The sequence below is a fragment of the Triturus cristatus genome, chromosome 6, assembly GCF_964204655.1.
Source record: "Triturus cristatus chromosome 6, aTriCri1.1, whole genome shotgun sequence".
Taxonomy (NCBI): Eukaryota; Metazoa; Chordata; class Amphibia; order Caudata; family Salamandridae; genus Triturus; species Triturus cristatus.
Window position 1 is genome coordinate 31352248 of NC_140589.1, and position 26321 is coordinate 31378568.

The 26321-nt window shown below is 49.6% G+C and overlaps 1 non-coding gene and 2 pseudogenes across 1 annotated transcript; all 3 read left to right on the forward strand.

Annotated features, from left to right (window-relative positions):
• The window catches only part of LOC146813690 (28S ribosomal RNA), a pseudogene marked incomplete at both ends in the record, with an annotated part of 869 nt that extends 575 nt beyond the window's left edge, over positions 1 to 294 (forward strand).
• A 19940-nt stretch (positions 295 to 20234) lies between these two features.
• On the forward strand, positions 20235 to 20312 carry LOC146813691 (small nucleolar RNA SNORD22; annotated as a pseudogene).
• A 445-nt stretch (positions 20313 to 20757) lies between these two features.
• On the forward strand, positions 20758 to 20826 carry LOC146813692 (small nucleolar RNA SNORD31). Its single transcript, XR_014964979.1, has one exon. It is a non-coding gene; the product is annotated as a small nucleolar RNA SNORD31 (small nucleolar RNA).
• Positions 20827 to 26321: the final 5495 nt, after the last annotated feature.

A 26321-nucleotide genomic window follows, 5' to 3' on the forward strand; every position in this document is an offset into this window, starting at 1 on the left:
AAGGTGTTGGTTGATATAGACAGCAGGATGGTGGCCAAGGAAGTCGGAATCCACTAAGGAGTGTGTAATAACTCACCTGCCGAATCAACTAGCCCTGAAAAAGGATGGCGCTGGAGCATCGGGCCCATACCCCGCCGTCGCCAGCGCTAAGAGCCACGGGGGCTAAGCCGTGATGAGTAGGAGGGCCGCTGTGGTGCGCACTGAAGCCTGGGGCGAGGGCCCGGGTGGAGCCGCCGCAGGTGCAGATCTCGGTGGTAGTAGCAAATATTCAAACGAGAACTGCAGCCCCGGAGCCCTGGAGCCCCGGAGACCCGGAGCCCTGCAGTTCCGGAGCCCTGCAGCCCCAGAGCCCTGCAGCCCCCGAGCCCTGCAGTCCCCACGCCCTGCAGCCCCCGAGCCCTGCAAGGGCAGGCGGGTGCCCTCCCGCGAAGGCTCGGGCGTGCAGATGGGAGTCCTTCCGGTCCCGGCAAACTGGTCGCACCTTTCCCTCAGCCATCTGGTCGCACGCAATGATTTCCAATGGGGCGACCAGATGGCCGGGCCAGCCTGGAAGTCCCGATGAGGGCTCATTTGCCTCCCGGATCCCAGCCAGGGCTCCAGGGGGTCGGGCAGGTTCGCGCCTAGGGTCCCCTGAGCCTCACGGTGCACGCGGGTTACAAGAAATGGGGGTAGCCTTCCTCCGGATTAGTAGGGGCAGGGTATGCCGGGACACCCCTCCCAGGGATGGCAGTTCTGGGGCTCCCTCCTCCGGTCAGCGGCGTGGCAAAGTACCTGGGAAGGGCTCCATGGTTCCTGGGCAGTCATTCCCTGGGCGTCCGGGCCCGAGAGCTCCGGTGGTCCTTTGCCTCCTGGATCCCAGCCAGGGCTCCAGGAGGTCGGGTGCATCTGGGCCTAGGGTCCCCTCCGTCACTCAGTGCGCACGGTTTACCAGAAAGGGGGGTAGCCTTCCTCCGGATTACTAGGGGCAGGATATACCGGGACGCCCCTCCTGGGGATAAGCCCGGACGACACCTCACCAGCGTCTGGTGCTCCCACCTCAAGACCGCAGTGAGGCAAAGTGCCTGGGACGGGCTCCATGGGTCCCCCAGGCGCCCGGGCCCCGGGTGCTCCTGCAGGCCTCCCATGCTTGAGGCCCAGCGTGGGATCTCTGAGCCCCCCGAGCCTTGCAGCCCCAGAGCCCTGCTGCCCCGGAGCCCTGCAGCCCTGGTGCCCTGGAGCCCTGCAGCCCCGGAGCCCTGCAGCCCCGGAGCCCTGCAGCACCGGAGCCCTGCAGCCCACGAGCCCTGCAGCTCCCGAGACCTGCAGGCCCCATGTCCTGCAGCCCCCGAGCCCTGCAAGGGCAGGCGGGAGCCCTACCGCGAAGGCTCAGGGCGGGCAGATTGGCGTTATTTCGGTCCCGGCCATCTGGTTGCACCTCTCCCCTCGGCCATCTGGTCGCACGCAATGCTTTCCAATGGGGCGACCAGATGGCCGGGCCAGCCTGGAAGTCCCGATGAGGGCTCATTTGCCTCCTGGATCCCAGCCAGGGCTCCAGGAGGTCGGGCGTGTTCGCGTCTAGGGTCCCCTGAGCCTCGCGGTGCGCGCGGGTTACAAGAAAGGGGGGTAGCCTTCCTCTGCATTAGTAGGGGCAGGGTATGCTGGGACGCCCCTCCCGGGGCTGACGGTTCTTTGCCGGGGACCAGATGGGCTATGCCAGGGCAACATCCTCCTAGGCGTCCGGGGCTCCCTCCTGCGGCCCGTGGTGTGGCAAAGTGCCCGGGACAGGCTCCACGAGTCCCGGGCAGTCCTCCCCCGGGGGCCTGGGCCCGAGAGCTCTGGTGGTCCTCCAAGTGCCTGAGGCCCAGCCGGGGTCCCCGAGTTCCCCGAGAAGCAGAGCCCCCCAAGCCCTGCATGGGTGGGCAGGCAGGAGCCATACCGCTATGGCTCAGCTCGGGGCAGGCATACGGGAGTCCTTTCAGGTGCCGGCCATCTGGTCGCACCTTTCCCCTTCTGGCCATCTGATCACATGCAGTGCTTTCCAATGAGGTGACCAGATGGCCGGGTCGGCCTGGAAGTCCCAGTGAGGTTCCATTTGCCTCCCGGATCCCAGCCAGGGCTCCAGGAGGCCGGGTGCATTTGCTCCTAGGGTCCCCTCTGCCAATCGAAGCATGGGGGTTACCAGAAAGGGGGGTAGCCTTCCTCCGGATTACTAGGGACAGGGTACTCTGGGACCCCTCTCGGCCTAGCTGTCCTCAGCCGGCAGCAGGGCAGGCCAGGATGCCGCCCCAGCCCTGGGTCTGTCCCGGGGCCTGCTGCATGGCAGGCTGCCCCGGATGAGACCCGGCAGGCCTCCCCCTGCTGGGCTGTGTCCAGGGGCCCCTGGGAGGGCGGCCTCCCCACCCCAGGCTCCGTCCTGGGTCCTGCCACATGGCAGGGTGCCCGAACGAGTTCCCACGGGCTTCGTCCTGGGTCCTGCCTTGTGGCAGGGTGCCCTGGACGGTGTCCAGCGGGCCCAGGGAGGCTTCTTCTGCACCTCTGGGCCTGGGAGCCCCGGCTGGGTCCAGGGGCCCTGCCGGGTCCCGGGTGAGGGGCTCTGGCCCTGGGCCCCATCCCCCAGCCTGCGGCAATGCCAAAGGCCTGGGACGGGGTTCCGTTGTGGCCGGGGAGCCCCCCTTGCTTGGCTGGGTTCAGGAGCTCTGGCTGGGCCCCTGAGGGCCCCGGGGAGGGCGGCCTCCCCACCCCAGGCTCCGTCCTGGGTCCTGCCGTGTGGCAGGGTGCCCGGGACGGGGTCCGGCGGGCCTGGGGAGGCTTACCCTGCGCCTCCGGGCCTGGGAGCCCCGCCGGGGTCGGCAACGGCCATAGTGGAGCACCGAGAAGACGATCAAACTTGGCGCCTGTCTGTGTGCTGCGCGTGGCTGTCCGTCGTGTCCCATCGGCTGCCCACGCGCACTCGCCTCGGGCGCCCTCCTCCACGGCTGGCTTCCCGGCGAGTGCAAATCCCTGCAGATCCGATCTGGGGAAAGAGGGCACGTGCTCTGCCGGAACACCAGGCCCTTGCTCCGGCCGGGGCCTGGCCTTCCCCGGCAACCTCCTTGATGCTCCGGGGTCTTCTTCCGACTACGACCTCAGATCAGATGTGGCGACCCGCTGAATTTAAGCATATTACTAAGCGGAGGAGAAGAAACTAACCAGGATTCCACCAGTAATGGCGAGTGAAGAGGGAAGAGCCCAGCGCCGAATCCCCGGCGGCAGGAGCGGGAAATGTGGTGTACAGAAGACCGACTCCCCGGCGTCGCTCAGGGGGCCCAAGTCCTTCTGATCGAGGCTCACCCCACGGACGGCATTAGGCCGGTAGCGGCCCCCGGCGTGCCGGGATCGGGTCTTCTCGGTGTCGGGTTACTTGGGAATGCAGCCCAAAGCGGGTGGTAAACTCCATCTAAGGCTAAATACGGGCGCGAGACCGATAGCCAACAAATACCATAAGGGAAAGTTGAAAAGAACTTTGAAGAGAGAGTTAAAGAGAGCGTGAAACCATCGAGAGGTAAACAGGTGGGGTCTGTGCAGTCTGCCCGGGGGATTCAACACGGCGGGAAGGTCGGTGGCCCGGGAGTTCCAGATCCCCTCCGCGGGACCGGCGCCCGGGCACTACCCGGCCCCTGCAGGGTGCATTTCCTCCACGGCGGTGCACCGTGACCGGCTCCGGGTTGGCTGGGAAGGCTTTGGGGTGGCTGGTGGCCCTCCGCTCCGGCGGAGGGTGTTACAGCCACTCTGGCAGCAGCTTCGCTGTGTCTGCGGGGACGAGGGAGATTCGAACGCCTCCAAGCCCTCCCCGCCCCACACAGCTGGATTGCTGAGAGTGGTCAGAGGCCACGCCCCTTTTTTACACCACTCTGCAAACACGCCTCCTGGCACACTGCTGCTTGGGAGATGAGGTCCACTTTAGTCCTGAAGTCCTCAGGACACAAGAGGACCTCATTGCCCCACTAGCTGTGCGCCAAGAGGCATGTTTGCAGAGGGGTGTACAAAGGGGCATGGCCTCAGACCAGCTCTCAGCAATCCCACTGTGTGGGGCTTACTGGAGGTACCCAGAGGTTACTGGAGGTACCTGGTGGCCTAGTTGGCTCCTAAGAACCCTGAGGATTCAAGGGAACTTAATCCCCCAACCAAGAACGTGCCAGGAAGCGCACTTGCATAGTGGTGCAGGAAGGGAGCAGGGCCTCCAGCAAGATACAGGCTTCTACTTTCTGTTTTGTTTTTGGAAGGCCCCTTCCATTAAAACTTTTTGGGCCCTGGGGACCCCATCCGCCGGGGCTTTGCCTCATATTTATTTATTTTATGGGAGGAGGGCCACATGGCCCCCTCCCTGGGCCACTTTTGGCCCCAGGGACCCATCCCCCAGGGCCTGGCCTGCCTTTTTCATTAAAACATTTTGGAGGTGGGCCCCCTCCTGAGGCCGCTTCCTCCTGAGGCTTGGCCTCTTTTTTTTTAAATACGTTTTTAAATACGTTTTTCATTTTATGGGAACTTTTGGCACCGGGGACCCCATCCCCCGGGGTCTGGCCTCAGGTTGGGGACTGCGGGGGAGCCCCAATGCCCCCCCAGTCCCAGCCGCTGCCTGCCTCTTGCGGGAGCCGGCACTGTTTTTGGACAAAGGTAGCCGCAAACATGCTGCTCCATTTGCCCAAAAGCAATTCTGCTTTGCTTCATGGAAGCGAGAGCAGGTTCTCTGCTCTAGCTTCCATGAAGCAAAGCAGTGTTTGCTGTGGCAGGGTGTGGAGCCGTGCTCCTGTCCTGCCATAGCAAACTGCAATGTCCCGGGGGTGGGCATCCCGGGACATTGCTGGAGCCGGCCCTGGGGGGTGGTGGTCCCCAGGGCCAAGGAGGGCTCCAGGAGGTGGGCCGCTCAGCCCTCCACCCATCATGATTAAAGCCCCAGGGAAGTGGTGATCCCCAGGGCCGAGGTTCTGCAACAGAACCCCGCCCTTAATTTAAGTTTGCCCCGGGTAGGTGGTGGTCCACCAGAAGCCACCCCCACACTTCTTTATGCAAACTTAAGCCCTGGGGAGGTGGCAGTCCCTGGGGTTTTGGGGGCCCATGTGGCCCCCCACCCATTAAAATCAATGCCCCGGGGAGGTGGTGGCCCCTGGGGTAGTGTGGGCGGGCATAGACCCCCACACAGTTTTCATTTCATTGGATAGCCACCGGGACCTGGCCCACCCGGAGGCTTAAAAAAAACATGCCGTATGCAAATCCTGCCGAATTTATTTTTAAAAAAAATGCTTTTTTGGGCCCTGGGGGTCCCTGTGGCATCCCCTGAGCAGGCCTAGGGGGTCAGGGCGTTTCTACCCTGCCCCCTTTTGTTATTTTGAATAGTTGTTTTACCTTTTTTCTTGTGACTCGGTTGAACCGAGTCCCAAGATGGCTGCCAACACTTCCTGGTATTGGCAGCCAAATATTTTTATATGTATGTATTTCTCAGAAACTACAGAACGGATTAACACCATTTAAAAAAAAAAGTTTGCTTTCTGAAACAAGAGCTACCTTTTTGCCAAAATTTCCGATGGAAATTAACATGGAGAAAACAGGTTTTGGGACCCCCTTTTTTTCTCAGCCCCGGCTTGACGAATCATCTCAAAACTTTCAAGACAGGAGCTGACCTGAGCAGGTCATTAGTTTAATAAATTTCACGAAGATTCGTCAAACTGTGCCACAGATATTGGCAAATAAAAAAATGCTTTTCCTATGGAAACTAGGTCCTAACTATAACTACCTGCTGGCAAAAATGATGTATATATGTTTTAGAAAAATAATCAGGAGCTGTGCTCGAGCTGCAGCTGTGGCTGCTGCCAAAAACTTTACAAAATAAGAGGCACAGGCTCCTGCACTTCTTTTTTAATAGACCTCAGGTGAGCCAGGTCCCGGAGGCATGGAAAAATTAAAGGAGGGAGCACACGGATCCCCCTCCTGGGGCTTATAAGGCTTATAAAGGCCCCTGAGGCCACAACCTCCCCAGGGTTTATGTGAAATAAAGGGGGGACGCTTGAACCCCTTGGAGATAAATACCTCCCTGGGGTCACGCAGCAAAAATAAATGGGGGCCTAATGGACCCCCGGCCCTGGGTACCACAACCTCCCCAGGGCAAAATTAAATGTAATAGAGGAGCCACGTGGACCCCCAGGCCTTGAGAACCACCACCACTTCCAGAGACAAATTAACATTAAAAGTGGAAGGGGGACCATGTGCCTCCCCTTCTGGGCCGTTCTCTGACCCAGGGACTACTACATCCTCGGGACATGCCCTACTCAATGAAAGGAGGGGGGTCACACAGTCCCCCTCCTGGAGCCCTAGGCATAGATGGCCCTAGGGACCTCCACTCCCCAGAGCCGGTTCCTGCTGTGTCCTGGAGTGCCCATCCCAGGACATAGCTGTTTGCTGTGGCTTGGTAGGAGGTTTAAGTACACATGCCAAGCCACAGCAAATACTCCTCTTCCAACAAGCTGTTGAGCATTCATCTGTTTCCCTGCCCGCTGTCAAGCAAGCAGGGAAACAGATTAATTAGTTTCAGACACAGGGAGCTGGATGTTTAGCAGCTCACTGTGTCTGAAAGCAATGCCGGCTCTCACAGGAGGCGGGGAGGTTGCAGGAACCATGGAGGCCTTGAGGCTCCCCCATGGTGCCAATGCAGACTGGTTGCCCTTGGGGCACTCATGAATAATGGCCAGGCCCTGGGGGATGGGGTCTCCGGGGCCAAAATCAACCCAGAGAGTGGAAACGCACAGCCCCTACCTCCAATTTGTAAATGGTCAGGCCACAGGAAATGGGGTCCCCGGGGATGAAATCGGCCTGAGGAGGGGGTTGCCCGGCCACCCTCCCCTACTACAAATGTAATTTTTGAAAAGGCCGGGTCAGAGGGATGGAGCCCCCTGGGCCTAAATCGACCAGGGGAGGGGAGTTACACCTCCCCCAAAAGACTGGCCCTGAAGAAAGCTGCCAGAGGTCCTGCCCCCTTTCTTAACCACTCTACAGAGAAGCCTCCTGGTACCTAAATTGTTGGGTATGAAGTCCCATTGATTGGTGAGGGTACTTGAGGGCCAACAAACAATCCTGTTACCTCCAGTAAGTCCCACACACTGGAACTGCTGAGAGATGATCCAACCCCCCCTCATCCACCACTATGCTTAGAGTCTCATCCAATGGTGGCTCTGAACAAACATCTGGCACCACATGTACAAAGGTTAAGATCATACTGTCAAGATAGTACAGATTTCCCCTAAGGAATTTATGATATTACATGGGAAAATGTTATTCCTACAGAACGATCACTTTAGATTTGTGTGGACTATACACGAGTATAAAACGAAATCAAGGAGTAGATGCCTGTATTCATTATTTTAGAGGTAGATCTATGGCTATGTACAACCTCACCAACATGTTGAAACAAATGATGATTTATTGGCTAGCTAACAACATATTTTTATTTGAGACAACACTGTACAGACAGCGGACAGGGAAAGCGATGGGCACCTGCTTCGCCTCCAGCATTGTGTATTTGTGCCTTGGCTGGTGGGAGGAGCAGGTGGCCTGGGTGAGGGAGAAGGACAGATATACAGACATTTACCACAATGGATGTGTTATATTTACGATGTATTCCAATATGTGATGGGGATACTTCATTAGCTGTAGACTTCATTACTAAATTGGGCAATAAGAACTCAAACTTAAGTTTCACCTATAACATCAGTAATGAATATGTGGAATATCTTGGTATCAGTGTGTGTGTAAAAGACAATAAGCTAAGTACCATCTTGCATAGAAAGGCAATGACAGGTAACACTGTATTGCATGCAGGCAGTCACCACCCTAACACCTTAAAATGGAGCATTACCTATGGGGGTGTTATTGAGGGCCCACAGAGATTGCATCCAGGAAGAGGACTTCAAAAAGGAAGAACATCTTATAAATGAAAGATTCAAGGAGTGGGAATTACCCAATAGAGGTTTGTAACAAGCACAGAAAAAAACATACACAGATTGGGACCAAGAGAGGCTCTCTTTTGTAATAAACAGATGCAGTTTGACGAGAGCCCTAGACAAGGGACAAATCCGAGGCTTATTACGACCTTTACCAGCGGATCAGGGAAGATCAGGGATTTGATGAACAAGCACTGGAATCTGCTTAAAGGAGATCCCATAATAGGAAAACAAATAGCGGAATGCCCAGCCCTTACCTACAGAAAACCTAAACCCATTAGGAGCAACAATGTACCTAGTTAGTAGTAGTAGTAATGGTTTATTTTGGATTGACATCCATAAAACATGCATAAAATTAGCACAGTTATTGTAATTGCAATAGTTAAAAGAGTGTAAAACCATAATCATGCAATCAGCCCCAACATCCTAATAATATCAGTTTAACTGCAACCTAACTATACACAAAAATTCATATTTAAAATTCCTGCAGACGAGCATTCCATACTATAGTGGATAAACTCTAATAACAGTATAAGATTAGCAGCAACCTTTCTTGGCTTATTATTGCACTTTATGAAACTAAAACACAGGAAAAATAAACTTTTGTAGTAAACTGATCACTGCTTAAAGTATCCTGGTCCGGGATAGTTCTTGGAAGATACCAAATTGTCTTGGGTTAACTGACAATTGATTTCTCAAGTGATGTTCCTTCCGCCGACTGCCGATTATCCATGCAGCATGTAAAAATGTTGCTAGACTGACTACGATCACCTACTGTGTATTAGCTTACAATGTTCTTAGAGCTGGATAAACAGACCGTATGCCAAATAAATGACAAAATGGAATGATTCACTTTCTTCTTGACAATTTAAAGGCCTCACAAAAAAATACAAGATGTTCTAAAGATTCAGGAGCATTGTCACAAGCTGGGCATATAGTATTGGACTTCTTGGTTTTTGCCCATCTCGCTGTGAACTAAAGCGTAGGCAGAGTCCCATGACTAAATTTTAAGATAGCTGTCTGCAAGGGAGCTTTGGATGGCATCTAGTGTAGGTTTGTAGAGTAGAACAATCTTGTGGTCAAAGAATTGATTTGTCAGGCTCCCTGATTTACAGGCTTTGACTATTTCTCCTCAGTTATATTCTCTGCACCAATCTTGTATAAATTGCCTTGGTGTTGAATGTGAGTCATCTGGACAGTCCCAGAGATTCTCAAGGTTTAGAGGCTAAAATGTTCGCCTCACTTATGACAGCCAAAACATTCTTAGATATCTACTTGTCTTTAAGATCTCTCTGAGGGGTGCTCTATAAGATTCAGGTGTTGACCATATCCGGTGCCAAAAAAATAATGGTCTCAAATGAATGGTAAAAGAGATGAGATATAAATCCATTTCCTGCTTTAATGAAAGCATTGGAGAATTATACGAGAGGTTTGTTAAACGCTTGAGAAACGTATTCTCTACTACGGAAAGCTCATTGGTAGCGGTGTAGTCCCAGACTTCTGCACCATATAAACAGCCCTTTTTGCCCTAACCTTATATACCTCTAGTGCAGGTGTTACACTTGTTGTTTTCTGTCTCTTTGCCATCCTTAGGATTGCCCCGGCCTCCTGATATAATTGTAATGCACTCCTTTTAGTTTACACCTTCCAACTAATGTTTTGCAGTAAAGTAACCCCCAGGTAAATACAATTCTAAACCTGTTCAAAATGTGTATTATTGGCAATTATTCTTAGGCTAATTGATTTATAAGGATTGAACACCATATATATATTCAGCTCTAAACTCCAGTCAGTGCAAAACATTTTAAAATGGTTCAAAATTTGGGGGGTGAGATCCATGAATAATAATATCCGGTATTTTTCAGCACCAATCCTGGTAGCATCTCTATTTTGAAAATCCAAGGTTTCTGACAGGTAATTTGCAAACAAAAAGAAGAGATTTGGGGCCTTTCTGAACTCCCTTCTCTATTTTAAAGGCTTCTGTTTGTTTCCCGTCCCTCCCATATCTCACCTGCGCTTGATTACTCTCATGGATCTTTATTAAGATTTCCAAAATATTAGTTAGAACTCCCATGTTACCAAGAACTTCCCACAGTTTAAGTCTTGGAACCATATCAAAGGCTGACTAAAGGTCAACAAAAATGCCCTTTTCCAAGTAGAAGGATTTTCCAGTAGATCAAGTTAAACCTACACATTTTATCTAAAGTACTTACTTTTGGACAAAAGCCTCCTTGCAGATTAGTGAATATGTTGTTTGTCAGTGCCCAATCTGACAATTTTCCCAGGAGCTGTAGACAGAAAATCTTTTGGAGCCCATATATTAGGCTGATAGGCCTGTAGTTCCTGGGGTCATCCATTGACCTTTCTTATAAATTGGTACGATCTTTGCTTGATGCAAGGACTTAGGTATTGGACCCTTCTTAGAATTGCCCTTGTAATGAGATTTAAATATGTGGCCCAAATATCTGTCTCTGAAGCATACAAGTCAGAAGGAATACAATCCGGGACCAGACTTTGTTAGGAACAATTGATTTCAATGCCACAAAGATGTCTGCAATTTACTTTTCAAGAGTATCTGCTTGCCCCTGAGTAATAGCAGAAGAAATGTCACGAGTCTTAGTATCTTGATCGCTGGTAACCTGTGTCTTGTATAGCTCTGAAAAATGGTTAACCCATTTGCGTGGTTCAATATGAAAAGTTACTGTCTTTGCTGACGTGCAATTGCCGTGCGACAGAATGGCCCAAACTGCTTTTAAGTTCCTTAGCTTTGCAGCCTGAGATAAATCTGTCCAGACCTTTGCTTTCCAGGCAGCAAGGGCATTTTATGTAACCCAGGAGATGCACTTTTGCTGTCCTACACTAAGTGTTGTACCATGGATGTTGTTTTGGGCAAATTTTTGATAGTTTCCTATGTTTTTTAGAGAACAAATCGCTCATCAGCACAAATAAATATTTTGACTAGGGACTGTAACCTCTTCAAGCAAATTGTTACTTTTCTCCATGGCAATGACTAGGCCAATGTAGACCTGTTCCAGGATGTCAGGATGAGCCTGGGCATGCTCCCATTTTAAAGCCTTTTTTATTGTAAGAGAGGACTGCCTTCCCCAGAACACTAGGCTTTGTTACTTCTGAACAATCTTTGAATAGTCTAATGAGGTCCACTTTCAACTACGGGCATGTCGCCCAGGTAAGCCCATAAATGCAGGATGAGAAATATATAATCGATTCTATTAGAGCTATTCTCGCGTTTGTAGGTCACGGCACCCTCTTGATGTGATAGGGATCTCTCATTGCGGGCGTCTTAACCCTGTTCTTTGTGTAACACCCCAACATCTGTAGTGCCAAGGTTGAGCATTTCTTTACTTGGGCGATACATATTCTTGGAATATTCCATTGAGAATTCTCCCCATCAGATATGGTTGAGACATAGCTATCCAGTGGTTATATCATTACATTGTATTCACCTGCCCCTAGAAAACGAGGTGGAAATGTTTTGATTACTTATCACTAATACTATGACTCAAACTTCCTCGTACCAGTCCTTATAGCCCACCAAAAGTCTTATTACATTATTGTTACAAAGGCTCTAATATTGTAAATCTGATGTGCTGAGTGTTGAGGGTGGGCAGTGGGTATGCCACATCCATTACGGGGAAGGGGCCCATCCTTGCCATTTAGCTCTAAGGCTTCTGATATGGTAGACATTGAAAAGCACATCACAGAAGTGGAACTCACCTCAGTTGCATAAATATTAGAATGAGGAAACATTGCTTTGGATAATGTCATAACTTGTAAGAGAGAAAAACATTCTGCAGGTAGTCAAAATGTACTAACCTAAAGCCAATGTAATGATGGAAAGTCCAAACAAAGAGACTCCAGAAAGAGACCGAAAAACTACAAGCATGGGGTAATTGACAGAAGCTGCGGCTGTCATCCCGAACACCAATATGAACACAAAGGACACCAGGAGCATTGTTCGTCTGCCCTACTTGTGCAAAAACATATGAAAAAAGCAGTTTGTTAGTAGTGGCATAGTCCCACAGCAGCAGGGCTCTGGACCTTTTTGTGGGCTAGGATGCAGTGTGGAATGAGGACTTCGCACACTCATGTGGTAATAGAATCACTGGCATTGCAATCAGTCAAAAATGAAAGTTATTTCTGAATATATAGCTATTTATTTATTTGACATTTTATAAAGCACTACCTGTTATGTGGCTTACTTCAGAGAGTTGGAGAAGGCAGAAAAAGAAACAGACTTGAGATATTCCGGGTACCACAACCAGAACTGTAGAGTGCCCTGTTTACCAAGCTGACGGTCTACCTGCTCTATTTCGCGTAGGGCAGACAGTCATGCTACTGATGGTGGTGCCCTATGGATCGGCTCATAGAAAGCTTACACCGATGGCCCAACTAACGTAGGACCTTCGATGTAAGTAACTCAGACCATCTGCCCTGTTTAGAGAGGACAGTCTGAAGTAACCTGGCACTCCCAAATATTAAAAGATAAAACAATTACCTACATACCCTAGGAGAAAATTCTCTTGGTCATTCGTTTTAAACAAACTATCACTTTGGGAGTTTGTTTTTGGGAGACAAAACGAATTGTTGAGAGGCAGCATGAAACATGGTGGTCACTCAACAAACTACAAACTATCAGTGTCTTTAGAGGAGCCAACATGATGGTAGCCAGGTGTAGAGATCTCCAACACATAGACAGAGATCTGTAAATATGGCAGGCCCCAACAGAGCTCTTAGCACAGCCCACCAGCCTCCATGGATCCCAATGAAAAGGGTAGGGTATATTTAGATCTAGAATACTTCAGTACTCCTGTGCAGTTGAAATTAGTCCAAATGCTGTTTGCTCATCGGGACCATAAAGTAGATGAGAACTAATAACTATCATGATTAATAAACTCAGAGATCAATAATAGTACCTACAATGCCAGTAATAACAAGAACAAACTTTACTACACCTTCAGCTGGACCAGGTCCTCTTACACAGGGTTGGATTGTCCGCAACAAAGTTATGACATAAATGAGCCATGATATAAAATAGACTTTGCAATTTTTTCATTAGACTCCAAGGCCACTGTAACAAAGCTTCTCCTCTGTAAGTCCTATCACTCAATCAATCAATCAATAAGGGTTTTTTAAAGCGCAACTACTCACCCGCGAGGGTCTCAAGGTGCTGGGGGGGTGGCTCCGTTGAGTGCTGGGATCATCCGAAGAGCCAGTTCTTGAGGTCCTTCCTAAACGGGCAGTGTGGGGATTTTCCAGAGGTGGAGGGGAGATCGTTCCATGCCTTGGCTGTGAGGTAGGAGAAGGACTTTCCTGCTGTACTGGTCCTGTAGATACGTGGGATGGTGTCCAGAGAGAGGTCAGCTAATCAGAGGTGTCTCGGGGGTGTGTGGAAGGAGAGGCGGTTGTGGAGGACCTTGAAAGCGTGAGTGAGGTCTTGAAGGTTATTCTTCTTTTGATGGGGTGCTAGTGGAGATCACAGAGGTGTTGGGTGATGTGGTGGTAGCAGGGGATGTCTAGGATCAGTCATGCTGCGCCGTTCTGGATGGTCTGGATCTTGCAAAGTAGTTTCTTGTTGATTCCGGCATGGCGAGCATTGCCATAGTCAAGTCTGCTACTGATGAGGGTGTACATAACCATTTTTCTGGATGCAGATGGGATCCATCTGAACTTTTTTGTAGAGTATGCGGAGGTTGTTGAAGCAGGTTGAGCATACAGGATTGATCTGGTGGTACATCATGAGTGATGAATCTAGTACGATGCCAAGGTTTCGTGCGTGGTCTGTCGGGTTGGGGGGGTTTCCGAGGGCAGGGGGCCACCAGGTGTCATCCCAGTTGGATGGGGTGGAGCCAAGGATGAGGACTTCTGTTTTCTCTGAGTTGTGTTTCAGGCAGCTCTTCTTCATCCAGGTGGTGAGGGCTTTCATCCCTTCTTGGAAATTCTACCTGTTGATGTTGGGTTCTTTGGTGAGGGAGAGGATGATCTGGGTGTTTTTGGCATAGGAGATGATGTTGAGCCCATGGGTTCTGACGATGGTAAATAGGGGGGCAGGTAGATGTTGAAAAGGGTGGGGCTGAGGGAGGATCCGTGGGGCACTCCACATCTGGTCTCTGTTGGTTCCGAGAGGAAGGGCGGAAGTCTGACTCACTGACTTCTGCCTGTGAGAAATGAGCATATGCAGTCATGGGCCTTTCCGTAGATGCTGGCGTTGTGTAGTCTGGTGGCTTTTGTGTGGTGGGAGATGGTGTTGAAGGCCACTGAAAGGTCCAGAAGAATGAGGGCTGCTGTATGGCCCTGTCAAGGAGGGAGCAGATGTCGTCAGTGCGTGTTTCTGTTTATTTTTTTTTGTTCCTCCATTTCTTTTCAGTCGTCAGCAGGAGCACTTGGATTCTTGGAGTACAGGGGTGAACCAGCTTACTTTCTTGGTGTGTGGTCCTGTGTTTTTTTTGAGGGGGCTAGGGTCGTCGGCGCATTTCATGATCAAGAGGTAGAGGTTGCGTTGTGCGGCGTTTGGCATCACCAGTTGTGGGGTGCTAGTGAGGGCGGAGGTGAGCTGGTTTTCAGTGACTTTGTTCCAGCTTCTACAGGGGCAGTGGTGGGTGTGCTTTTGTACGGTGGGTTTTCTGAAGGAGAAATGCATGCAGTGGTGATCTGTCCAGAGGAGTTCTGTGGTGTGGCTGTAGGAGAAGCTGTTTCTTTCTGCGAAAACAGGGTTGAGTGTGTGTCCTGAAGTGTGTGTGTGGGCAGAGACAAGTTGCTTCACTCCTATGTTGGCGAGGTTCTCTAGGAGGGCGGTGGTGTTGGGGTTGTTGTGGTTGTCCAGGTGGAAGTTTAGGTCTACGAGTAGGATGTAGTCTGCGGAGGCGAGGGCGTGTGGTGCAATGAGCTCGGCGATGGTGTCAGTAAAAGGAGCACTGGGGCCGGGTGGCCTGTAGATGAGTATTCTGCTGAGAGTAGTTTTAGGGTTGGTCTGCATCTGGAAGTGGAGATGCTCCATGAGGTCGCAGTGTCATTTGGGCTGGTGGTTGTCATGTGGAGGGAGCTTTTGTGGACGATGGCGATACCTATTCTTGGGTGGGTGGGGCAGTCTTTTTGCAGGATTTTGTATCCTTCGGCAATGGTGGTGGCAATGTCAGGCGTGAAGTTGGTATTGGTCCAGGTTTCTGTGAGATAGGCAACGTCTGGGGTGAGTGTTGAGGAGGTCCCAGATTTCTATTGTGTGTCTGTGTAGAAAGCGAATGCTGAGGAGTATGCAATTTAGTAGTTTGTGAGTGGTGATGTCCAGAAGGCTGGGTGCTGCTGCTGGGGTCGGGAGATGGTGCAGCAGCAGTGTCGACAGGAGATTGGGCCTTGGGTGTCGCTCAACATTGAGAGATACCCTGGGCGTAAAACTTCGCTCCGCTCATAGAGTTTGCGGAGTGTTGGCAACTCTGCATTCTGCGTAGAACCTGAGTTACCCAAAAACTCCTTCCTCCGCAATGAAGCAGAGTTTTTCTGTGTTGGCGCACCCGAAATGCATTTTTTGCGTGCGCAGGAGTGACATACCGGGTGCCTGCGATCGCCAATGAGATTTTCCAAGCCATTCACGAGCACCACAAGATTGCCTAGGTGGCTACATGGTCCTGTAAACTGTGCGGTCGCCAACACGTCATTCGAGCACACCAGCGGACATCTTTAGGGGGCTTTGTGAAGAACGCAATCCCGAATGCGCAGGATCTACCACATCTGCAATCTGGAGAAGGTTTTCTCCACGAGCAGCCTCAAATCCTACTCAAAAATTACGACTTGGAGTAAAAACTCCTCAAATTGACAAATTGGCTATATGTTTTTGTGGGAGTCCTTTTTGTTTTTTTCTTTTGTTTTTCAAGATGAAGGAAGTGTCCCAGAGCCTCCAACTTCCTGTTCCTGTCCAGCAGACTCCTCTCAGGGCTTTGTCCATCTCCTGGTCACTTTTCATTTGGATTTAGAGCTGGAAGGATCACTCTTTGTTTCTGCTACATAATATATCATTGGATTTGAGGACTTTGGATTTGAGATTTCACAAGTAAGCTCGAAAAGTAGTGTTGTTAGTTTGATTGGGGCCATGCACCTAGATTTATTTGTACTTTGCATCGATTGTTTAAAATTTATTGCGGTGGTTGCCCTGCAGCTTTAGTAGGCGCCTAGTTTTAGGTCGGGCCTGAGCCAGCGCACAAGCGCTGCTCTGGCGATCTGTGTAGGTAGAGTACAGAGGAGAAGCCTCGCCCACATTTTTCATTGGCTTGTGGGTTTGCCCTTCGTAAATGCTGGTGTCTGATTCCTTAATAGGCTTAGTACGGCCATGCCGTCATTTGTATCTTCCCATGGCGACTGGCCCCTTTGCTTGGTTGTTACACAGTACGTGGACTATTTTTTTAGTTACTTTGTTCCTGCCCCCTCCCGTTGTCTGTGTTTTCCATCCTCCCGCCCCTCCAGTTGTCCGCGTTCCCTTTTTTGCCAAGTACTACGCATCAGGGCATTTCAGTGTGCTGCTACAATGTATCTCGATTCCTGTGGTGCCGCGCGCCTCTGAGTCAGAGATCCTGCTGCCTGACCTTACGAGGTAGTGTCCAATGAAACATCTGGGCCAGGCAGTGAGGTTGTAACTAGTCTGGCCACCTGTGGCGCTGTGCAGAGAACACCATGTTCTGCTGCCAGCATCTGGGGAGGTACTGGTTTGTGGGCGGTGCAGGCGCAATCATGGCCTATGGCTCGCAGCATAGCGGCTGCTCGTGAATGGCCCTGCTGCCCAGGCTGTGGCTCAGGCATATGGCCGCCGCCCATGGCAAATTCAATTATATTGCAGAGTCAAGTGCAGTCACGAAGTCAGTGACTGTCAGTCACCCGGGTGTGAAGCGTCCCTGGGCCGCCAGAACAGACTCTGTCACACTGGACAGGCACCAATCACACATCATAGCTTGCTGCCCGCCGCTAACAGGTAAATGAAATAATTATTCTTCGTTACCCAGCGAGCAGCTATCTATTTAAATCAGTCTAGACTATAGGTGTTTTTTCCGGCATTGCATGTATTGAGGTCGAGCCTGTAGGCAGCGCGCAAGCGCTGTTGCCATGGAGATGATCTGTTGTGTTTAATAAAAGAGTCAGAAGGTGCTTTTAGCCCGCCTACACTCACCATTGGTCAATTGCACAATCACTCTCCTTTGCTGCCTTCTAATTTGGCAGCAGTCGCGATACATCACGTACTGTTGCTTGTGTGGAGCGCCGCTCAACTACAGGTTGATTAAAGGTAATTAGTGTCCCTCCCCTGCAAGCGCTCTGATGTGGGTACTATTTCTACTTTGTTTGTGTTCAGTAGCTACGGGGTCATTTCTTGGGCAACACAAATCATGTAAGATGTAAAATATATCAGCAATATTCATGGCATGGTCAGTGCTCTACTCTTCTATCACATAGGAGTTTCGCTCTTGACGTGGCAGTGTTGTCGCTTGTTGTTGCGAGCTCCAGCAGTGATTCTGGTTCCTTTCAGGCTGTTCGCTCCTGCTGCAAGGCGCTATACAGAACCCCGCTGGCTCTCCAGGTAAGTTCATGTGCCTTCAGATAATGACAATGGCCCATTACTAACGGATCAACTTCAGTCTCCTGGCATCTAAGTCACCAAAGCCCTCAACTTGACAAATGTTAACTTTATGAGAAGGTGTGATACTGGTGCAGTTTATATCTTTTTTGTACAACTGGCTGTACTGATGCTGAGCAGGGCTCCTCTCAAGATATGATTTATGTACCAGCTCTGCATGCTGAGCTGGACTCCTCTCAAGATATGAGTTATGTGCCAGCCCTGCATGCTGAGCTGGACTCCTCTCAAGATATGATTTATGTACCAGCTCTGCATGCTGAGCTGGACTCCTCTCAAGATATGATTTATGTACCAACTCTGCAAGCTGAGCTGGACTCCTCTCAAGATATGATTTATGTACCAGCTCTGCATGCTGAGCTGGACTCCTCTCAAGATATGATTTATGTACCAGCTCTGCATGCTGAGCTGGACTCCTCTCAAGATATGATTCATTTACCAGCTCTGCATGCTGAGCTGGACTCCTCTCAAGATATGATTCATTTACCAGCTCTGCATGCTGAGCTGGACTCCTCTCAAGATATGATTTATGTACCAGCTCTGCATGCTGAGGTGGACTCCTCTCAAGATATGATTTATGTACCAGCTCTGCATGCTGAGCTGGACTCCTCTCAAGATATGATTTATGTACCAGCTCTGCATGCTGCACTGGACTCCTCTCAAGATATGATTTATGTACCAGCTCTGCATGCTGAGCTGGACTCCTCTCAAGATATGATTTATGTACCAGCTCTGCATGCTGAGCTGGACTCCGCTCAAGATATGATTTATGTACCAGCTCTGCATGCTGAGCTGGACTCCTCTCAAGATATGATTTATGTACCAGCTCTGCATGCTGAGCTGGACTCCTCTCAAGATATGATTCATTTACCAGCTCTGCATGCTGAGCTGGACTCCTCTCAAGATATGATTTATGTACCAGCTCTGCATGCTGAGCTGGACTCCTCTCAAGATATGATTTATGTACCAGCTCTGCATGCTGAGCTGGACTCCTCTCAAGATATGATTTATGTACCAGCTCTGCATGCTGAGCTGGACTCCTCTCAAGATATGATTTATGTACCAGCTCTGCATGCTGAGATGGACTCCTCTCAAGATATGATTTATGTACCAGCTCTGCATGCTGAGCTGGACTCCTCTCACGATATGATTTATGTACCAGCTCTGCATGCTGAGCTGGACTCCTCTCAAGATATGATTTATGTACCAGCTCTGCATGCTGAGCTGGACTCCTCTCAAGATATGATTCATTTACCAGCTCTGCATGCTGAGCTGGACTCCTCTCAAGATATGATTTATGTACCAGCTCTGCATGCTGAGCTGGACTCCTCTCAAGATATGATTTATGTACCAGCTCTGCATGCTGAGCTGGACTCCTCTCAAGATATGATTTATGTACCAGCTCTGCAAGTGTCACATGAAGGTTCTGCATTTTTAGCTGGGTTGGGTACAAGGAAAGGTGAGGCCCAATTGCGCCTGTACAGGTAATTGCGATGTTTGTACAACTTGCGTGGTGATTCCGCATTTCCCGGTAAATAACAAAGGCACAGATTTTGAGACCCAGTCTTCCACAGGGAATGAATAGGGATATGTTAAGAACCCAACAGGGGCCCTACCCAGTTAAGATTAACGCCTCTCTGATGCAGGTTAAATTCCCATACTATAAAATATTGTAAGAAATCGCCACAACGATTACTGTTGCAAGCCACACATTACATAAGGAACCTAATTTGGGTATTCAAAATCTATCTTTAATAGAAATGCATCAAGGATTTAGTTGTGAATTATAGTTAACAATCCACAATCTAATTTATAAATTGGATACAAAGTTAACATAATTAAAGTTAAATAGCTCTGTACTTCCAAGTTAAAGGCCAATAGGATTGCTTTTTCAAAACTTCTTTGCAAGTTTTATCTATTGAGATTATTGGTCCCAATGCTGGCATCTTAACCTATATATCTCGCATCTAATTGCGGCAACAATCCTAAGGTTTTTTTGCAGCAGTAATGGTACCAAAGTCTGAATGTTGTGTCTCCTTTTTTTGGGCAGGCGATAATCATTAGGCTCACCACACCCAATAATTTAAAATCCCTTTTGTATTCCAATGACTTCGCACCTTTCTGGGCTGGCTATCATCGGCACCTTCGCCTTTGTGGTATCGAGAGCAGTGGTCTGCTCCTGCGGATCTGAAGGGCTCTGGTTAAAGCGGCGTCATGATCAGTACACCCGCTCTCTTTGATTCCTGATGAAACTTACCTAACATCTCAGACAACGCTGAGAAATGTTCCTTGCTCTGGTTGTAAGGTTCCTCTCGATGCAGATTTCTTTCCTGATTGGTCTCTACGGCTGTCTTCCAGTCTCGAAGGATAAGGTGTGCTCTGGGGGCGCATTGTGGGTGTCTCTTATATGTGCCCTTGTGAGATAATAATTTACTCATGGAATCTCGTTGGGCTGAGATATTTTAATAAGACCTAGTTGTTCTGCCAACTAGGGTGTGGAGTTCTAGGAGAATATCGTGTGCCTCTCTTTATGATGCAAGTGACTCGTTGAAGGGGCGGCGTTCAGATTCCCTTGTTGTTTCCCTTCTAGATTGAAGCCATATCCGGATCCTAGTCTGGGATGAACTGCTTTGCAGAGAGGGGACACAGAGAGAGAGCCCACATCCTGCAAAGGTGAATCCACTGGTGCCGCCCGTGTGATAAAAGGACAACTTGTTCCAAATGGAACAGACTGACAGACTTGGTCCAGCTCTCACATTCTGTTCTAGCTGTCATTTAGCGCTTGGAGTCTGAGCATTATTGCAGTGCTTGGTGTACATGATGTAGGCAAACTACGAGGGTTATTCATGAAGAACTCTGTGCCACCACGTGTCAGATGTTGGTGTGGTCCATGGTACATGGAAAATAGCAACTAAAAAGGGGACGAGATGGCAAACTTGTGTTTTGGGGCTCGTTGTCTGAGTGAAGTGGGGGATATTGCTTGGAGTGGGGTCTTGTGGACTTGCTACGTGTATTTACTGAGGCTTTCTGCTGCAGAATTCAATCCAGGAATGCAATATATTGAGTCCTAAGCAGCAAAGGTAAGGCACAAACCATGGTGTAGGGATACTATTGGGGTCAAAGTATTGGGTGGCTTTTGAGTTCTGGACACTGAGCAGCTCTTTATCATCCTGTCGTCCATGAGTTTTTGATGAAGCCATTACCGCCCCAGGCTGATTTATGTGACTGGTAAGTATTTTCTGAAGCTAAATGAGTGTACTTTTATCCGCTGCATCCGTGAGATGTGAGCTGTAGCTCGTTCTCATGTTTATTGCAGTTTGTGTTTTGAAAATCCTCTTCTCCTACGTTAGAGCAGGGCTGGTAAGTGCTTCTCTTTAAAAGAACAAATACTGTTGAAAAGGGTAAGCAGCTGCTGTATGTATTGATTGTCACTGAGGTTCAGATGTGTGTGACAACTACTTCGAAGCAATGCAGCGTTTCTTTGGTGGTGGGGGGGGGGGGGGGGGAGGACCTTGTAAAGTTTAAAGCTGTGCTGCTGACAAATTGCCATTCTTTACCAGGATCACTTGACTGCTCAGTTCTTAGGGGCAGATTTATAATAACTGGCGCATCCCTGCATATCAGCGGGGATGCGCCAGTTATTGTGCGCCACAGCTCCACCACCATGGATGCGCCGCATTTACAATAAGGCGCACCATAGGGCAAAAACGGCACAGATGTGTGACGCATCTGTGCCGTAAAAGTGGCGCATTGCTGGAGTTGCGTCGCATGCGCGACGCAGCTCCAGCAATGCTTTGGGGGGACCTATCTTCACAATGCTGCGTCAATCCTTACGCCTGCTTCAAGCAGGCGCAGGGTTTTGACGCAGCATGGGCTCAAAAGTGACTGAGTGAAATCTTGTAGATTTCACTCAGCCACTTTTGGGAGGCGTTCCTGCGACGGAACGCCCCCCCCTGCACAGGTACACCTACTGCTGGCGCAGGGCTTTACAACGTGACGCATCTCCCAGATGCGTCACGTTATAAATACCCCGCAGCATGGCGCAGGATTTGCGCCGCCGCTGCGTCACAAAAGTGACACAACGGTGGCGTAAATGAGGCGCAAGGGCCTCATAAATCTGCCCCTCAGTGGGGCAGATTTATGTTTCCTGGCGCATCCCTGCAAATCAGCAGGGAGGCGCCAGGAAAGATGCGTCACGCAAGTTTACCCTTGCGCCACCACAGATGCACCGCATTTACAATGCAGCGCATCGTGGCGCAAGGATAAACAGATGCGTGACGCATCTGATGGCGTAAGGGCGGCGCATTGCTGGAGTCGTGTCGCAAGTACGACGCAACTCCAGCAATGTTTAGGGGCTGCCCATACCTAACATGCTGCGTCATGCCTTACGCCTGCTTCAAGCAGGCGCAAGGTTTTGACGCAGCAGCGTCGGAAAAGTGACTGAGTGAAATCTTGTAGATTTCACTGCGTCACTTTTCCGAGGCTTTTTCCGATGGAACGCCCACCCTGCATACATTAAACCTGACGCAGGTTTAATGTGGCGCAGGGCTTCACACAGTGACGCATCTCCATAGATGCGTCACGATGTAAATGGGGCGCAACGTCGCGCAAGGTTTACGCCGCCGCTGCGTCACAAAAGTAAAGCAACGGCGGCGTAAATGTGGCGCAAGTCTGACATAAATCTGCCCTAGTATGTCTAAAGTTCTCTGGTCCCATCAGTAATTTGTCATTCCTAATCCTCTAGGCAGTGCTGCCAGCTGCTTCTCTGGTCCCGTCAGTATCTTCCCCATTCTAAATCATCTAGGCATTGCTGTTCCCAGGGGTAATTCCTTATTCTAAGTATTTCATACAGTGCTGCTAGCTGCTACTCTTATCCCATCGGTAACTCCTCATTCGAAGTCCTCTAGACACTGCTGCTAGCTGCTTCTCTGGTCTCATCTATAATTCCTCATTCTAAGTTCTCTAGGCAGTGCTGCAGCTGCATCTTTGGTCGCATTGGTAATTCCTCATTCTAACCAAAACACACGGGTAAAAGACATTGGGGCAGATTTATAAGCCCTTTGCGTCACTTTTGTGCCGCCGTTGCGTCACTTTTGTGACACAGCGGCGGCGCAAAGCCAGCGCCATGCGGCGGCAGATTTACAACGTGACGCATCTAGGGAGATGCGTCACGTTGTAAAGCTTGCGCCACATGTGGGTGTACCTTCACAGGGGGGGCGTTCCGGCGCAGGAACGCCTCCGAAAAGTGGCTGAGTGAAATCTACAAGATTTCACTCAGTCACTTTTCCGGCCATGCTGCGTCAAATCCATGCGCCTGCTTGAAGCAGGCGTAAGGATTGACGCAGCATTGTACCGATAGGGCACCCCCGAGCCTTGCTGGAGCTGCGTCTCGCTTGCGACGCAACTCCAGCAATGCGCCGCCCTTCCGCCATCAGATGCGTCACGCATCTGTTTATCCTTGCGCCACGATGCGCTGCATTGTAAATGCAGCGCATCTATTGTGGCGCAAGGGTAAACTTGCATGGCGCATCTTCCCTGGCGCATCCATGCTGATTTGCAGGGATGCGCCAGGGAACATAAATCTGCCCCATTGTCATTTAAAACGGCAATAGCTTTAATTCTCAAAAATGCGAGACCTATTGCATTGCAAATTCTTATTTTCTTTGTAAGTAATTTTTCTTCTTTTATAAAGGAAACAAGTTGCACAATTCACTCCATTTTCTCCATGTTTCGAAATCAATTTGCAAAATTTATTTAATTCACTATGTAGCCCAGTAGTCTGCCAATAGGCCTTTCTCAGCCAGTAGTCCCAGAGCTACTTGTGGGTGCATGAAACAACAACAACTTCTGTGGTGTCTGTTGAATTTAAAACATCATTTAATGCATGGATGGCATTTGTTTGAAATACAACATGTATTTTTTTGTGGTTTTTCACTTTTTTCATGAGATATGTTGTTCAGCTTTGTCTGGCCAGTCTTTGAGTGTGTTTGTAATAGTGGGCCCCAGCATTTGCCTTGGCTGCCCATTTGGCCAGGGGGCATTTTGTAAAGTCTGTGTCCATAGGCCTGCTGTGTTCCTTGCTTTCAAGGCCTCCTTCTTGTTGTTGTGACCATGTGACTGGTTGCCATCTTGTGGAGGCAGTCATTGTGCTTTTTTGCCATATGCCTGCATGTCTTCCCTTTGTTCCTCTTGGCTTATTGCTTCTTCTTGTGGCGGCCTGGCCATGTGGCTAGCAGCCATTTTGTGAAGGCAAACCAGTGTGCTTTTGCCATAGGCCTGCATTGTCTTGCCTTTGTTGGCTTGTCATTATTGTTTCTTTTTGTGGCCTTGACATGTGGCTGGTGGCCATTTTGTGAAGGCAGCCAGTGTGCTTCTGCCATAGGCCTGCATGCCTTCTTTATGGTGGCTATGTCTTCTTTCTGGTTGTTGTTTTGCATGCAATTATTTATTTTTTTATTAGTCAAACATGTAGCACAGTTCACTACATTTTCTCCATGTTTTTAATACATTTGTGTTAGACTTGGGGGTCTCTAGTTGGCACAGGTATGCACTTGTGACAAATAGGGACCCTCGCCTCTAGTCAGGGTAAGGGGGTACACTTCTAAAATAACTCCTGTTCACCCCCTTGGTAGCTTGGCACGAGCAGACAGGCTTATCTCAGAGGCAGTGTGTAAAGCATTTGTGAACACATACATTAATCAAGTGACAACACTACAGATGGACACCACACAGGTTTTATATCAAAAATAAGTATTCTTTATATAGATTTACCACAAGACCATTAAACAACAAAAATACACAATACTGTTACTTTAGATGGTAGAATTTTGCTTTGTTCTCTTTAGTTCTTAAATGCGACACTTTAAGTCAATGTACCTTTTAAATGCGACACGCAGGGCAACGATTTTGGTGCAAAGAAGTAAAGACGTGAAGATCTTCCAGATGCGGCACGCTTCTCCGATGTTTCAAGAAGATTCGATTCAATGCGTCAGCTGCAGCGGCGACACACTTTATGTGATGCGACGACAGCAGCCTTGGCAGCGACACTCTTCTCCGACGTTGCGAGATGCTTCCGCTCGATGCGATGCTGCAGCGGCGACACCCCTTTACGCTTTTCTTGATGCGGTGCAATGCGACAACTACGATGGCTGCGATGGCGACACACTTCTTCCTCGATGCAAGACTCTTCTCTTGATGCGGTGCAATGCGTCAGCTGCGATGGCAGTGATGGTGACACGCTTCTTTGGCATTGCGAGACACTTCCAGGATGATGCGAGATGCTTCCGCTCGATGCGACAGCTGCAGCGGCGACACACTTTACGCGATGCGACGACAACAGCTCTGACGGTGGCACGGTTCTCCTTCTTGAGTCGCGCTTCCAGCTCCTTGCGACACGCAGTCCCTCAGAAGGCCCAACAACAGCAGCAGGCACTTCCAAAGAACTCTAAAGAGTTGGGGGGTGAAGTCTGTTGTTCCTGAGACTTCAGCAGGAGGCAAGCTCTTTTCCAAGCCCTTGGAGATCCTTCACAAGTTGAGCAAAAGTACACACACAGTTCCTTTCCCCTCTCTTTGGCAGTAGGCAACCCCTGCAGGCCAATCCCCCACCTTCAGGGATAGTCTCTCCTCAGTTTCTTCTTGGTTCCTCTCCTCAGCAGAGTTTCTTCTCGTTTCCCAAAGTGATCCAAATTCTTCGGATCAGGGTCCCAATACTTATACCCCAAAATCCTTTGTTCTCTGAGGGCAGAGGGGCCTTTGCCTTGTTCAAACCGGTTCTGGTCAGTCCTGGAGCACTTTGTTTACCTGACTCTTTCTTTCCTTTCTGAGTGCAGGGCAGAGACATCAGACACACCACAGGGGGTGGAGCCAGCATTGTGGAGGGAAGGCACAGCCCTATTCAGGTCCCAGGTGCAACTCCTCCCACCCATCTAGATGCAGATCTCTCTATTCACCACTGGGCCACCTCACCCTGTCTCCTGGAATTCCCCAGCCCTGTCACTCAAACTCCAGACAGGGACTACACAGCCTAGCAGAGGTGGGTTTGAATGGTTAGACTAGAAAATGCCTACTTTCTAAAAGTGGCATTTTCAAACACAGAATATTAAAACCAACTTCACTAAAAGATGTATTTTATCATTCTGAGTTTAGGCATACTAAATTCAAATTTCTACCATGTTCCCTGAGTCAGTTAGGATTATAAGATGTACAACAAAAGTCCTGTGCACTCGTTAAGGTAGGTACATATAAATGTCTGACATCAAAAGCGAAAAGGAATTCGTATCGAATTAGACAATGTAGACACAATTGAGTGGTTTCTTTCAAAACAAAATGTATTGGACCTTCCTTTCGAGAAGGATGACATCAAAGAAACAACCAGCCGACACGTGTTTTCGTCAAGCGGGCACTGAGGAAGACACTACTCGTCTCTCCTTCTACGTACCAACAGAAATTCCGGTTTGACGGATGTACCCACCCATCCCCTGGTTATGTCCTGGCTAGAGTTAGCCTTTTCTGGTATTTTACCCAAACCCTTGTGCGCTGGGTTGGAATTAACACCGGCCATACGCCCTGAAGAGTCACGGTTTCACTGCCCGCTTGACGAAACACGTGTCGGCTGGTTGTTTCTTTGATGTCATCCTTCCCGAAAGGAAGGTCCAATACATTTAGTTTTGAAAGAAACCACTCAATTGTGTCTACCTTGTCTCATTCGCTACGAATTCCTTTTTGCTTTTGATGTAAGACATTTA